The sequence below is a fragment of the Coenobita brevimanus genome, chromosome 5 (assembly GCF_032717465.1).
Source record: "Coenobita brevimanus isolate Jiangsu-jjx chromosome 5, ASM3271746v2, whole genome shotgun sequence".
Classification (NCBI taxonomy): domain Eukaryota; kingdom Metazoa; phylum Arthropoda; class Malacostraca; order Decapoda; family Coenobitidae; genus Coenobita; species Coenobita brevimanus.
In genome coordinates this window covers 23,623,889-23,639,540 of record NC_136958.1, presented here as the reverse complement: position 1 = coordinate 23,639,540, position 15,652 = coordinate 23,623,889, and the positions used below count along the sequence as shown (strand labels likewise).

General features: G+C 40.6%; 1 long non-coding RNA gene across 1 annotated transcript in view; it reads left to right on the top strand.

Annotated features, from left to right (window-relative positions):
- Positions 1 to 14,366, top strand: part of LOC145398049 (uncharacterized) — a 298,576-nt gene extending 284,210 nt beyond the window's left edge. Inside the window, exon 2 of the long non-coding RNA XR_013897067.1 lies at positions 14,230 to 14,366. This is a non-coding gene — a long non-coding RNA (uncharacterized LOC145398049). The remainder of the gene's footprint in view (positions 1 to 14,229) is intronic.
- The last annotated feature ends 1,286 nt before the right edge of the window (positions 14,367 to 15,652 follow it).

Genomic DNA, 15,652 nt, shown 5'->3' with positions numbered 1-15,652 from the left:
CCCTTATTTGTTAGATACCGGAAAATACAGATACAAATTAAAACAATGATATCTTTAATGATAAATATGTGCCTTTTAAATTACGAGAGATAAACCTGAACGACAATGATAACAAAAACTAAGTAAAATCGCGACTGGACGGATAGGCCTACGGACAACATTCAGAGACTGATTTATTTGTTTAAATTCATTTCATTGTTTGATTTCGTTCACACTGTGATCGGTTTTACAGTATTATAGCAGCAGAGTTCAACTATTATTTTCTCATGGGTTTTGCTTTTATCTTACTTTCCTTTCTTCCACCATTAACAAAAATTCGGTTCATTCTATAATGCTTTAATCCATTGCTTTCCCGGCTCTCTGTCGAGGGGACAGAGATACATGCTTGAGGAGAGGGTGCATGGTGACCGAGGATATGGTGCCCGTCTGTCTGTCTCTTATGATACGAATGTTAGGGTAAATCAAACACCAAACTTATTCATGTAAGAAATAATTTTACTGAATCTGACTGGGAATACAAGCTAATGCGGATTTTTACAGCTACTGTTACCTATGAAGGTAATGAAAATATGTATGTACACTATATGTACTGAGAACAGCATGTATTGACCCCAGTGTGTGTGTGTGTGTGTGTGTGTGTGTGTGTGTGTGTGTGTGTGTGCTCACTCAAATCATAATTATGAGAAGATAAGCTAAGTGTATCTAGGGTCAGGTTGTACATTAGCAGATGAGGTAATGAAGGGCATGGTGTAGACTGTAGATTGTGACACTTTGTAGTAGTGGTGGGAAAAACATTCGAACCTTCTCAGGACCTCCGAACCACCTCGCTACGAACGTCTGAATTCCCGCCACAGTCGCTAACTCTGCTCGTATGCATCCAGTCGCGACTTTACTTAGTTTTTGTTATCATTGTCGTTCAGGTTTATCTCTAGTAATTTAAAGGGCAATTATTTATCACTAAATATATCGTTTTAAACTGTATCTGTATTTTCCGGTATCTAACAAATTAATAAGGACCTTGGTTGGAATACAAAATCAATTTGGTGCACGTTCAAACACAAAGGATCGACCAATCACAGCCCGAGAGCATCGCGCAGTGTTACCAAATCCACCTGTCCTCGACTGGTAAAATCAGTGCGTCAGACTCCGTGAAACCGAGTATAGTGAAGAGTTTGTAGTTTCGGATATAATTCTCCTTAATTAGATTGGCCAGAGGATGAGAGAGAGAGAGAGAGAGAGAGAGAGAGAGAGAGAGAGGAGAGAGTGATAGAGGAGAATGGGGAAGAGAGGAGTGAGGGAGAGAGGGAGTGGGGAAGAGGGATGGAGATAAAGGGGGTGGGGGAGGAGAGGAGTAGGTAGAAAAATGGAGAGGGAAGACAGGAGAGATAGAAAGGGGGGGAAAGAGGGAGAGAAGTAGGAGAGAATGGAGAGAAGGAAGGAAGGAAACTGGGAGAACAGGGATGAGAGGGAGTTGGGCAAAAGGGAAGAGGGAAAAGGAGTAATAGAAGAGGAGAAAAAATGGAGACGGGAGGGAGGGGTGAGGAGAGGGATGGGAGAGAGAACGGACGTGATGTTAGGAGAAGAGTAGGGGGAAACGGGGAGAGAAAAGAAAGAAGAGACAGAGGGAGAAGAGGAAGAACAGAGGTAGCGTAGGAGGGGAAAGTTGTATGCAGTTAAGAAATACGTTGGGTGATGAGAGGGTAGGGGAGGATACAAGGGGTCAAGTAGAGGGAAGCATGGGATAAGGAGGTAATGAGGGGGTAGCGGATGAAGAAGAGAAGGGTGCTGCGGAAGCGAAAAGGGAGAAGAGACAAGGAAGGGGAGGAGTGTGGGAGGGGGAGGAGAGGAGAAACGAGAGCAAGAAAGTAAGAGGGCGAGGAAAGGAGGAGGGAGAAGAGAAAGGGGCAGGAAGAAGAGAAAGAGGGGAGACGGAACTGAAAGGGGGAAAGGAAAGGGAAAGAGAAGGGGGAGAGGAAGAGAGTGGGAGAAGAGAAGGAAGGAGAAAAAAAAGGGAGAGGGGAAAGAGAAAGCGGGAGGGAGGAAAGAGAGAGGCGCAGATAGATGAGGAAGGAACAAATGGGGATGGAGACTGAAGAGGAAGAGAGCAAATGGAGAAATGGGATAAAGTGCCAGAGGGTAGTTGAGGAAGGGAAAAAAAAGATTATCGGTATTGTGCATTGTCATTTATTCACTCAGTCATTGAGTCATCATTTTTTTTCTCATTATTCACACCTATTCTCTGACTCCTACTTATCCCGCCGGGTGCCGGACACCCCAGACATAAAATGGCACTCCAGTTCCTGCCAATTTTCGATTTTTTTTTCATAGGCTAAAATGATAGATTTTGGTGTGAAAAAAAAAAATGAATATGACCATTAAGTCTAGTGCTGAAATAAATAAATAATAATACCGGTATGTGGCAATAAATTTTTAACCTTTGTGGCACCAATTTACTCCCTCATTAACCTTTGCCTTAGTATAGCCAGTTTTCACAGGACGGTGCTAGCTCACTGACAACTTAAATACAGCCAAACTACTTATATTTCCTGCCTCAAAATATATTATCCTCAAAATGATTCCAAAACACAACGGTCTAAAAATTTGTCTCAGAATACAATAGCCTCAAAATACAATAACCTATGAATTCAACACTCAAAATACACTAGCTTTATCATACTCCTGAAAAATACCTCATAATTCCCTTAAAATACACCTCAAAAATACAATACCTCAAAATAAAATAACCTTAAATTACCTCAGAAATACTGTAGCCTAAAATACCTTAAACATACAATAGCCTTAAAATACAATACCTCAAATAACCTCAAAATACAATAGCCCAAAGTAAATACAATACCTTAAAATATCCTTTTTTTCGCCTAATATTTTTTAAATCTCGCCATTGATTGCATAACACAAAAATATTGTAACATAGCCGAATCAGGAATAAATCGCTAAGGATGTGGTGTTTGGGAGATTCCTTAGGCGGTATTTTGGTGTGGTTAGGAAACTTACTAACACCTCTTCCTTGTCGGTTTATTTCTGATTCTGCTACCTTAATATATTCTTGCGTGTTATCCATGCTATCTATACCCACATTTAAAAGATTTTATATATATATATATATATATATATATATATAAAGCGGGGGAATGTTAACTGATAATGTAAAAATAAATCGTTATGGAAGAGGTGTTAGGGAACCTCCATAAACGAGTGTCTGGGCCACACACACACACACACACACACACACACACACACACACACACACACACTTATCTTGGAGCTCTGATAACCTACACACACATGGCTGGGGTCAGAAGTTCAAGTAGCCTACAAGCCTTAAGGAGTGATATTATAGGCCCATTAGTGTGTGTGTGTGTGTGTGTGTGTGTGTGTGTGTGTGTGTGTGTGTGTACCTACTCATCCAACCATCAGTATCAGTCACTCACATGAACAAGATGGTGTGGCAGTGGTGTGTGCTGGTATGTGTATGTGCGTATGTGTGTACCCGGAGTGAATATAACGTACACAACATACCCGACGTGTTATATGCTGGTGTGGAAGCAGATCAAGTATACCAAAGAGGTGTGATATGTGCAAACTTTCTTCCAGTATACTATCGACACCGTGATACTCTTCTGGGGCTGGTTATACCCCTGATATGCTGCTGGTGGGGATATACTCATATAACATACCCTCACTCATATAACACTAGGTATGTATTGAGATCATTATACTACTCATTATATCTTCACTAGCATATCACTACAGTAGATATGTTTCTTGCAAATAGTATACCAGGCATATATACCCTCACTCATATAACACCAGGTATTTGTAGACTATTATACCACTCATGTAACATACCATGCCTGCTATAACACCACATATGATTTGTTATATTCTGGACACTGTTATACCAGACATATACTGCCACCTGGTACAGTGGTATAGTACTCTCACTCATATATCATTAAAAATTCAACAGGAAATATCTTATTTATGTTACGACTCAGTCTGCTGGTGTGGGCAAGAGTGTGGTGATGGGAAGAGGAAGTGAGTAAATTATGGTGACACTGATAACTCTGCCCGTCCCCGCTACACACGAAAAAATTAATCACCCAGCGTAGTGGAAGACAGCAACCACATACTCGTATTAGGAGTAGGATCAATTTCCTCTAATAGTAGTAGTGGTTGTAGCAGCAGCAGCAGCAGCAGTAGCAGCAGCAGCAACAGCAGCAGCAGCAGCAACCGCAGCAGCAGCAGCAGCAGTAGTAGTAGTAGTAGTGGTGGTGGTGGTGGTGGTGGTGGTGGTAATACTAATACTAATAATACTAATTATAAACCTACAGGGAGGCTGGTGTTGGCAGGTCATTACTGCTCATCCTCTCATCGTTAACACTGGGCATGGAAATCGCCTACAAGTTTGCATCCAAGACCTTTATCTTCATCATCTATCCTTGTCATGCAGTCTTCATAGCGCAGGTAAATAATGAACATTTTCCTTCTCCTCTTTTTTATTCTTCTTTGTAAATAATGAACAATCCTCCTTCTCCTCTTCTTCCTCTACTTCTACTAGGGAAATAATGAAGTTAATCCTGTTGTTGTTGTTCTTGTCGAGGGGGGGGGGAAGTGGAGGGGGTCACCTTTATAGATACTTGGGTCAGAGTTGGTCAAATGTTCACGCAGTTGGTTAAAAAAAAAAAAAAGGAAACAAGTAAGTGAGAAACTGACTTGGCGAGTGTATGTGAGTGAGGTGGAAGAGGAGAGAGGAAGGGGGAGACCGAGGTTGAGATGGAGGAAGGAGTAGAGAGGTATGTGGGAAAGAGGTGTAAGTTGGGGTGATGGAAAGCAAAAAACTAACTAGGAGTGTATGTGAGTAAGGTGGAGGGGGGGGGGGATGAGAACGAGATGCAGGGATGGAATGGAGAGGTATATGAGACAGGGGTGTGTGAGTTGTAGGGGAGGACAGCGAAATGGCAGGGGATGGTAACATGGAGACGATTTGTTGTGGCCACCCCTTACGGGACTGGGGCACCTGGGCATGTATAGAATTGACAGAAGCATCTTTTTCGGCTGATAATGATGCTGGTAGTTTAAACCAGTCAGCAGGTAAAAATCCCCATTGATCTCTATTAATTATATTTACCACAGATGAATTTTGCATTATCCTCCAGTTAACTGAAGAGTACTGAAGTATTTTTGATTGGTCATTTTTATAATCCTCCACAACATCACTACTTCTGTTATCTAACACCTCCTATGGAAACATCTTTATCACTTCCTTACTGCCCTCTCCTTCCTCTACACCGATTCTGTAAAGGTATCTGCCTGCACTGTGCCCGTTTTGTGTTATCTGTCTGTATTACTTATTTATTTCCACAGCTCTACCTCCTGGCATCAGCACCCAGTCGGCTAGCAACGGCAGTGTTCCGTATCCACATCAGCTGCCTTGTGGGAGCCCTTTATGCGTTTGTGTGGCCCGCGACTGACACGAGACTGGTTAGGAGGAAGGGGAGGAGAACGAGTAGTAGTAGTAGTAGTAGTAGTAGTAGTAGTAGCGTCTTAAAATTTCAAATAAAAAATGTATAACACTGCATACATATACCAAGTCCAGCAATGTTTTTATATAACTGCAGACTATCCCGATTTTGCCACACTAGCTAATGATCCACTCAATATTCCGATCTTAATTATTATTATTATTATTATTATTATTATTATTAATATTATTATTTTTATTATTATCACAAGTACACTATTCCAGCCTTTACTTCTCAGTCATTCCTTCGCTGCAGTACCGTGTAAACAGTGATATTTAACAGTATCTTATTCTTTTTAATACATTATACAGGGTAATTATCAGATAGTAGGTCTGTCCTCGTGTGTTGTGGAGACGGCTCGACATTAGCACTTTTCATTACCCTTTTCTTGCATTAGTGTGTGTGTGTGTGTGTGTGTACGCTAAAGTTCCTGTCCTCCCCACACCAGCAGACAGAGCCGTTCCTGCACCACACAAGATAGGGGAACACTATGTACCGACCACCCTGTCTATAAGACAATGTTCTAATGATTCTCTCTCTCTCTGTGTCTCTGTCTGTCTGTCTATCTGTCTGTCGGTCTATCTGTCTGTCTGTCTATCTGTCTGTCTGTCTGTCTGTCTGTCTGTCTGTCTCTCTCTCTCTCTCTCTCTCTCTCTCTCTCTCTCCCACCTTTTCAACCACCTCCTCTTTCTCCACCTCCTCCTCCTCCACCTCTTCCACTTCCTCCTCTTCCACCACCCCCTCCTCCTCCTCCTCCAGCTGCCATTCGAGGCTGAAACGTACTACATCGAACACGTGTTGATGTTTCTTACGCCACTCTATCTGATTCGTCTTGGAGGTAAGTACAGTACACGAGAATAATATAAAGTCTCTCTCTCTCTCTCTCTCTCTCTCTCTCTCTCTCTCTCTCTCTCTCTCTCTCTCTCTCTCTCTCTCTCTCTCTCTCTCTCTCTCTCCACTTTATGATGCGTATGGGAGGTGAGTAGACGGGATGGGTGTTCTCTCTCTCTCTCTCTCTCTCTCTCTCTCTCCTAGGGTCAATATAAAATGAACAGATGAACAAATAAATGAATCCATGAATGATGGTGGAAAAAAAAAAAGAGAATGGAAAGGGAGGGAGGGGAGGAAGAGGCCAAAGAGGAAGAGAGGAGGGATGGAAGGAAGGAAGGATGGAAAGGAAGAAAGGAAAGAGGAAAGATAGGAATGAAGGAAGGAAACTGAGAGGAAGACGATGATAGGTAGGAAGGAAAATAAGGTAAAAATGAATGAAAAATAAATGCAAGAACAAACTAGGCAATAAGTGTATAAATAAATCAGAACTGTAAACACTATCCCGTCACGTCACCAGGGGCATATACGTTAGAGGAAGTGAGGGACATGAGCTGGAGCGTCATGTCTGCGGGAATCATCACCCTTTATCACTTCATACCACTACAACTCGTTTCACTGGTAAGGCACTGGCTCGTATTCTCGTTACTCCCTAGCACCTTTTCCTTAGCGACTTATTTTTGGATACGGCTGGTGGATATTCTTTTGTACGTTACCTGTGTTGAGTACGGCGATATTAGAATGATCTATACACAAGAGGATAGGAAGGTGTAATAAGTATATTTATCGCTTAGTAAAAGGTGTTAGAGAGTTCCATAAGCGACGAGAATACGTGTCTTTTTTTTACACTTCTTTATATTTTACCTTAATACGATTCTTGTATCATGTCACTCAAAATAGTCACACACTGCCACTCCTTATCGACTCACGTCAGTCACACACACACACACACACACACACACACACACACACACACACACACACACACACACACATATTCATCCTCCACATGAACAAAGCATCACAAAGCATTTCTTTCAACAATTTCAGTCGCTTACACATCATCACCTAAAACACACCTTTAATTATTATTATTAGTAGTAATAGTAATAGTAGCAGTAGCAGTAGTAGTAGTAGTATTTTTTTTTTTAGGTAACGGAGGTGAATATGAGCTGCATGCTGTGTCCGTGTCAAGCCGACCCATTCCGTGGCCCAAATTACATGCTGGCGGCCATATTCCACCAGTCTGTAGCGGTCATTCTCTTCAGCAAGACATTCTACAGCATCGCTAACGTCATGCTTGCTATCTTCCCACCCCATAAGGTTTGTTCACTTCTACTCGTCAAAGCCCCCCCCCCCTTCACACACACACACACACACACACACACACCATCACTACCATGCTAGCTATCTTCCCTCCCCATAAGGATAATTTATATGCTGTCTGTCCTTCCTTCTTATGACAAAATGATCTCGTAGTTAATGTGTCAGTGAGGACAATACTACGGCTCCACATCCTTTGCATCTGTTCTAGTGCTCACCTAGTTATAATCAAGATGGAAACGGCAATTATAGGTCGTTAGAGTATAAAGTATAATATTGATTATGTCTTATGTAATGGCGCAATATAACCTTTTCACAGGAGGACAAGGTGGACAATGAAGTAAGAATGAGTTGCTGCAAGAAATGTTGCCGAACAGAATGAGTAGGCCTACCCCAAGGCTCGTATTCTAATTGCTTCCTAACACCCCTTCCTTAGCCATTTATTTTTGGATATGGCCAGGTAATATCCTTTTGTATGACGATACAGGAAGGATTTATGTGACGGACGGAGAATAATGTGTAATATGCAAAATAAATCATTTAGGAACAGACGTCAGGGAGCTTCCTTAACCTCTTCACTGGCGATTTAGTTAGCTTATTACACCTACACCTTCTGTGTTATTTACCGTGTGTCGTTTTGACGGTTGCAAATTTAATTAACTTAAATTAACGCGTCATATGGAATCAAATGTTAAACCCGTTTTATGTAGGAAAACAAACCTGAGAGAGAGAGAGAGAGAGAGAGAGAGAGAGAGAGAGAGAGAGGGGGGGGGAGAGAGTTTTAACTGAATCGATAATCATGACACTATACCCCCTAAGCCTCTTCTTCACATTACGCACACACACACACACACACATACACACACACACACACACACACACACACACACACACACACACACACACACACACACACACACACACACACACACACACACACACACACAAAGACGCCTATACAAATAAAGTACATAATCAAAAAATATTCACACATACACAGAAATTACATATGCTGTACATCATCATCACCACAATCACCACAATCATCATCATCGTTACCACCATCACCACTAACATCACCATCATCACCTCCATCACCATCACCTGCTCTTTCTCCCTTTGAGGCTACCATATATATAAACAAGTAATACATCAATACAGATAATATAAATACAAAACAGATGCAATGCTCTTCCTGACAGTGCAATAAAAAATGAAAGGCTGTAAATAAATCTGAACTAATATTCAAAAACACATGCATAAATACGTAGGTAAAGATGAATGATAATACAAAATATATTAATACATATCCATGAATAAATTCATAAGTATACTGTAATAAAAATACATAAACTACAGCTCTTGCAAAGTAAAAGCCTGATAAATACAAGATGGGTTGCCTGGGAAGTTTAGTTATTTGAAATGTGTTAAACTAAATTTTACCGATCTTCAAGACCCACCAACAAGTCACAAACACAGAGAGAGAGAGAGAGAGAGAGAAAGAGAGAGATTAGCGCTCAGGTGGTGATGGTGATACGAGGTGTGGCACGTAGGCTGTATGAGAGAGAGAGAGAGAGAGAGAGAGAGAGAGAGAAATAGCATTCAGGTGGTGTTGGTGATAACGTGGTGTGGCACGTAGGCTGTATGAGAGAGAGAGAGAGAGAGAGAGAGAGAGAGAGAGAGAATGACTTACCGGTACGGGATGGTGTTGGTGTTTGGGTAGAACTGAACTTCACAAATCCCTGGCAGCTACATCTGATATAGTAATAAACATGTAATCGTACTGAAAGGATGCTGTAAATGTAGGTAGCGGTAATGGCCAATTAGCTTTAGTTTTGTTCAAGGAAGGTAATAGAAGCTGGTTTTATACTGTACTTCCTGCATCTTGTCTTACCGGTATCTCTGAATTTCATCCACATAACTTAGTGAGAACTGAGATGATGATGCTGTGATGTGATGACGAGGATTTAACAGGCTAATATTGATGACAACCATAATGATGAAAAGGCAGATTATGACCAAGATGACGATGATGATGTGCATCAAATACGCTGGAAGCTGAAAAGCGATTTAGTTTGGATAGGGTTCAGTATCCGAGTAGATAGCAAGGCGCAAATTTATTAAAAGGTCCTACCCAATTTTTAAAAACAAATAGATAGCTTAATTTTTACATATCGCTTGGTTTTTCCCATTTCATTTTATGCAGACTCAGGTTGGGGTGTGATTGAGTCTGCATGAGTGAAAATACGTTAGACCTTGATAAATCCCATCAACAAATGGTAAATTAACACTTCTGATAAGATGATGTTAGCTTCTTACTGCTCTCCACACTATTTTACTCATCTCTGGCAAGCCGTCTTACAGTGTTTAAATCTAACCCCCTACAGACCGAAGTTTCTCCAAAGCTGAATAATAGATTCTGAAAATGTCAACAACACAAGGACCATCTAATTTTATTTCACTTATTATTTACTCCAGACATATTCAACTTGGGTAGGTTTCTACCACTAAAAAAGTTGCCTTACAGACTGAAAAATTTATAACCTGAAAGTAGTAACAACATTTTAGTGACGCGGTTAAGGTAAAAATGTGGCAATGCAAGCTCATTTTTCAACCAAACCAAAAACTATGCATGTATTAAATATCATGCAATAACGTTAAAAACAAACAGAATTATGTGAAATGCAATTCCAAAGTTTATAAAAGAAAGCCCAGAGTAATCTTAAGGTAACAATGTTGACATCGGACACCACCAGTATGACAATTATTGGTCTAACTATCTACACATCTAGGCTGCTTCTCCCACCAAAAGGCGGGTACCCGAAGCAGGACGACACTCCCAATTTACTCATCCACACACACTGAAATGAGTAACTGTGACTTGCATTTTACTATCATCCAATCTTACACTGACGAATTTGGGGGTCCAGGGCTAGGTTAGTTCAAACATATAATTTAAGATGAATGACCAAATTACTGATCCGAGATTATGTCTGGTGACCATGATGAGAACTTTGGGAACAAACTGATATAAGCTATCGAGCCATTACGTACCTTGTCACAACGATTCGATGGGATGAAGATGATCACGGACAGCCTTCCAGCTCCACCATCTTGGACGCACCAAGACTCTAGTGAAGATTTGAACATTTCGCCGTCGTCTATCAGCATGTTTTGTACTATACTGGCAATAAATTGTAGTGAAGTCGAGTAACTTAGTATATAATCAGTCAAATTATAATCACATCATCTCACCTAATAACATTTATAAAATTAACATTGGGTGAAATGTCCAAAGCGCCGAACTATCCACAGCGGCGCTGCTAGGTATCGTTATGCAATCTTCAGGTCTACCTATCAGCATGTTACCCTCTTTGACGTTATTTATACAAAGTTGGGCCATTTTTTTTACTGATGCACGAACGTTTTTTTTTTTTCTACCTAAAATGCAGTTGATCCCCAAAACGAATAAGGATATAGAAATGAGTAACTGCGACTTGCATGTTAATAGCTGTCATACAATCTCACACTGACCAATTTTGGGGTCCAGGGCTAGGCTAATTAACTAAAACTTATAATGTATTTAAAATAAGTGACCAACTGCTCTCCCCCAGTGGCAAAATAGGCAATAAACTATAACCATCCACTCAATGTAAACCTTTAAGAGGCATTCGTTTGGGGCACCTTAACCCACTAGACCACTAGGCATCCATTTGCTTATATGGTTACCACCCAGTGTAGTAACTGTCTTCCTGGGGCTGCAAGAAACCAGTTGGCTTGCCACTTTGAGCAGTCTCTTGAAGGCAACACTGCATCCAGTGAGTGGATATTGGGTGCCTCAACCTATAGTACCAATTTAGGTTATATAAATGCCCCCAAAAGATAAAAAGAAAAAAAATAATACATCACAATCAAATTGGATCTGTAATGGTTCAATGCTACTAAACTCACCCCGTGATTAGTCTTGAGTCCAGGAATCAAGCTCATGCCATGATGAACATTAAAAGTCAGTGCTGGTGGTATGTCCTTTCACCGGCTTGTATACTTTTTTATTGTCAGTTCCACCGATGACATATACAGTGCATACTTTGATACACAGATAATACCGTGCTTTGACTTTCACATGCGTCATACCCCTTCTCCATTAGCACTTCACCAGCACTGGGAAGGATTAACTGTTTAACACTCTTCCTCTGCGGATGCCCAGCCCTGCAGTGGAGATTGAGTCCCGTAGTACCCATGTCAGGTGTAGGGGTCCTTGGATAGGCCACCAGGGTCAACAATTGGCCAGTATTCTTGGTGCTATACGAGGCTTCATAAGCACCCTTTCCTTACTGATTTATTTTGCATGTTGTACCTTGACATTATCCTGGGCGACATTTACATCATTTTAGTAGTGACACAGTTTGCATCAATTCCACGCAACAGTACAGGACACTGAGGTGTGATGTTCAGAATAAATCACTAAAAAAATGCTAAGATATCTACAAGACACCTTGAATATCCCCCAAAATCCGTTCAATAAGATGAAGTATTATTTTTAAAGCCTCTCTTGCCTGCTGGGGAAAACGCAATGCAGTTATGTTCCTTTTTAGTGACGGAGTTAATGATGACTACAGTATACCTAACCCTTCCAGTTACATTCTGTAGGTCTTTCTACCTATCTAAAACCACATGTCTTGATCCCGTAAGAGGTGGTAACAACAATACCAAATACTGTACTTAAACATACCAAACTGGTTCTGACTAAGTGACCAGGCCGTACCCTTAATGCTACTGTATTTTCTAGAACCATACTGAGGGAGAACAAATACTTAGTTTAATTTTTTTTTTTATATTTGTCTAAATAATTTCATACTCAGTCAGAATCATCATCCTCATACATACTTCACAACCTTAACATGCACGGGAGACAGCCTGAGCATATATATATATATATATATATATATATATATATATATATATATATATATATATATATATATATATATATATATATATATATATATATATATATATATATATATATATATATATATATTATAATTCAAAAGCTATAACATACTGTACATTCTCTTATCTTTCATATCTATAAACATACAGTTTTGTTATTCATTATAGTTCTAACATACATTCATTGTTATTTGTATTGTTTAAACATCAACATGATTGGCATCACTATCACATAAGGAGACTGGGGTGTGATGTGAAGAAGATACTTATTGTACCTTATCACTGTCTTGTGTGTGTAAGTGTGTGTGTGTGTATGTGTGTGTGTGTCACGGGTTTTTTTTATATTATCACGGTAATTTTGAAATAAATGCTTAAATATTATTTAATTGATATTAATATTCAATAATATTGAAGAGCAAGGACAATGATTGTCTTGCTACATCAAGCAACGATTACTTACGCTGACTTACTACGATTCTCTAAGAACGAGAATTTAAAAACTTTCTCAACAGTTCACAGCAGAGACTAATTAATCACAATTGCTGAATTACTGTACTGTTAGCCTCTGGAGAAAGTTACTTCACCCCTGACAATAAATAACTAATACTAATAATAATATCAGGCTCTTGCTGATGCTTTAACTCCTATCTGGCACAATGGATTTTAAGTTAATACAACAAGACTGGTCTAAGTACCAGTTATGAAGGCAAACGTTTATGCAAGCTAGGAGCTAAGATTTTACTTTACATTAAGCTCAAGAAAAAGAACTGTTAAATTTATTGATTACAAAAAATAAATTTAACGTTACAATTCAAATCAAATTAATGAGACGCACTCACTCACTCACACAAAAGCTAAATTCTTACGCCTAGAAAAAAAAACACCTTAATTAAACTCTTAAGACTAGGAAAACAAAAGGAAATACTGAATGATGAATGCTTTGTATCACCAAGGGGTGAGAGTTTGGAGAAACTGATACTCTGTGGAGCCTGGGTGCTAGCGACCTCTTCTCTCGCACTTCTGGAGCAGAGGACCTCTCTCCGTCAAAGCAACAACTAGACTGCCTTCAAAATACATTGTATGGGCAGGACGCACAAGCCACTGGAAGGAGGCGTGGCTAACGGTTTAGGCAAGCAGAGGCGAACGATAAAGAAACAATTGTATCGCTCAGTAGAGCACTTAGTGACGTGCATTAAATCAGTCACTTTTGAAAGTGACGAATGTTTTGAAAAGTATACTCCGAAATGGAGAGAGAAACGGTTAACTGAGCGATACACAGTGAGTTTTCCACTAATAGTTCATGGCTTCTCACAAAATGGAAATGTCGCGAATTGATTCGTGACATTACGCCCCTACAAAATTAAATTTTTTCCTTATGGGAAAAAATTTGTGGATATATATATATATATATATGTATACATCCTAAGTCATTCACACAAGATTCACACTGTGGTGTGTGTGCTATCCTGCTACAGGAGAAAGTCGCAGTCGCCAGTGAGCAAAAAAACCTCATATTTACGTTAATAGAAGCAAGCTTGAGGGATAAACTCCGTGACGACGGTGAAAATCCTGTACTCAGGTCAAACTGAGCGAAAATTCGCTACATTTACACTGACAACTAATTGTTGTGTAGCGTGGTGTATGTAATACATGGTGTAGGTGTGACAGTTGTAGTGTAACTGTACCTACGTGTAAAATGATACAATAATAATAATATGATGACGACGACGAAGGCAGAGGAGAAGAGGCGGCACCGTGCGGCAGACGATCAGCTGGGCCGCACAGCAAAACTGCTACACCCATTGCTGAAAATGCAAAACCAATTAAGATGGAGCATCAAAAGTGTCAATGAGACAAAATTCTTATTACGTTACAATTACTCTCTCTGCCTAGCAATCATTACATGCTACGAAAAGTACACTCGAGGTCGCCATTAATTTTAGCACGCGATTAGTGTCAGCAAGTTGAGAATCCTTGTGCAAACTCGGGTCTTCCATAGCCTTGAACTGCACACGGGTCCTCAACCTGTGCCTTAACCTACAGTTCTTATTTTAATATCGGAGAGCTGAGAATCCTTGTGCAAACTCGGGTCTTCCATAGCCTCGAACTGCACACGGGTCCTCAACCTGTGCCTTAACCTACAGTTCTTATATTAATATCGGAGAGCTGAGAATCCTTGTGCAAACTCGGGTCTTCCATAGCCTCAAGTCGCCTCTGCGGAGTTCTCTCTTCCCCCTTAACCTACAGTACTTATATTAGTATCGGGGAGCTGAGAATCATTGTGCAAACTCGGGTCTTCCATAGCCTCAAGTCGCCTCTGCGGAGTTCTCTCTCGAACTTCCCCCTTAACCTACAGTACTTATATTAGTATCGGGGAGCTGAGAATCCTTGTGCAAACTTGGGTCTTCCATAGCCTCAAGTCGCCTCTGCGGAGTTCTCTCTCGAACTTCCCCCTTAACCTACAGTACTTATATTAGTATCGGGAAGCTGAGAATCCTTGTGCAAACTCGGGTCTTCCATAGCCTCAAGTCGCCTCTGCAGAGTTCTCTCTCGAACTTCCCCCTTAACCTACAGTACTTATATTAGTATCGGGGAGCTGAGAATCCTTGTGCAAACTTGGGTCTTCCATAGCCTCAAGTTGCCTCTGCGGAGTTCTCTCTCGAACTTCCCCCTTAACCTACAGTACTTATATTAGTATCGGGAAGCTGAGAATCCTTGTGCAAACTTGGGTCTTCCATAGCCTCAAGTTGCCTCTGCGGAGTTCTCTCTCGAACTTCCCCCTTAACCTACAGTACTTATATTAGTATCGGGAAGCTGAGAATCCTTGTGCAAACTTGGGTCTTCCATAGGCTCAAGTCGCCTCTGCGGAGTTCTCTCTCGAACTTCCCCCTTAACCTACAGTACTTATATTAGTATCGGGGAGCTGAGAATCCTTGTGCAAACTTGGGTCTTCCATAGCCTCAAGTCGCCTCTGTGGAATTCTCACTTCCCCCTTAACCTAC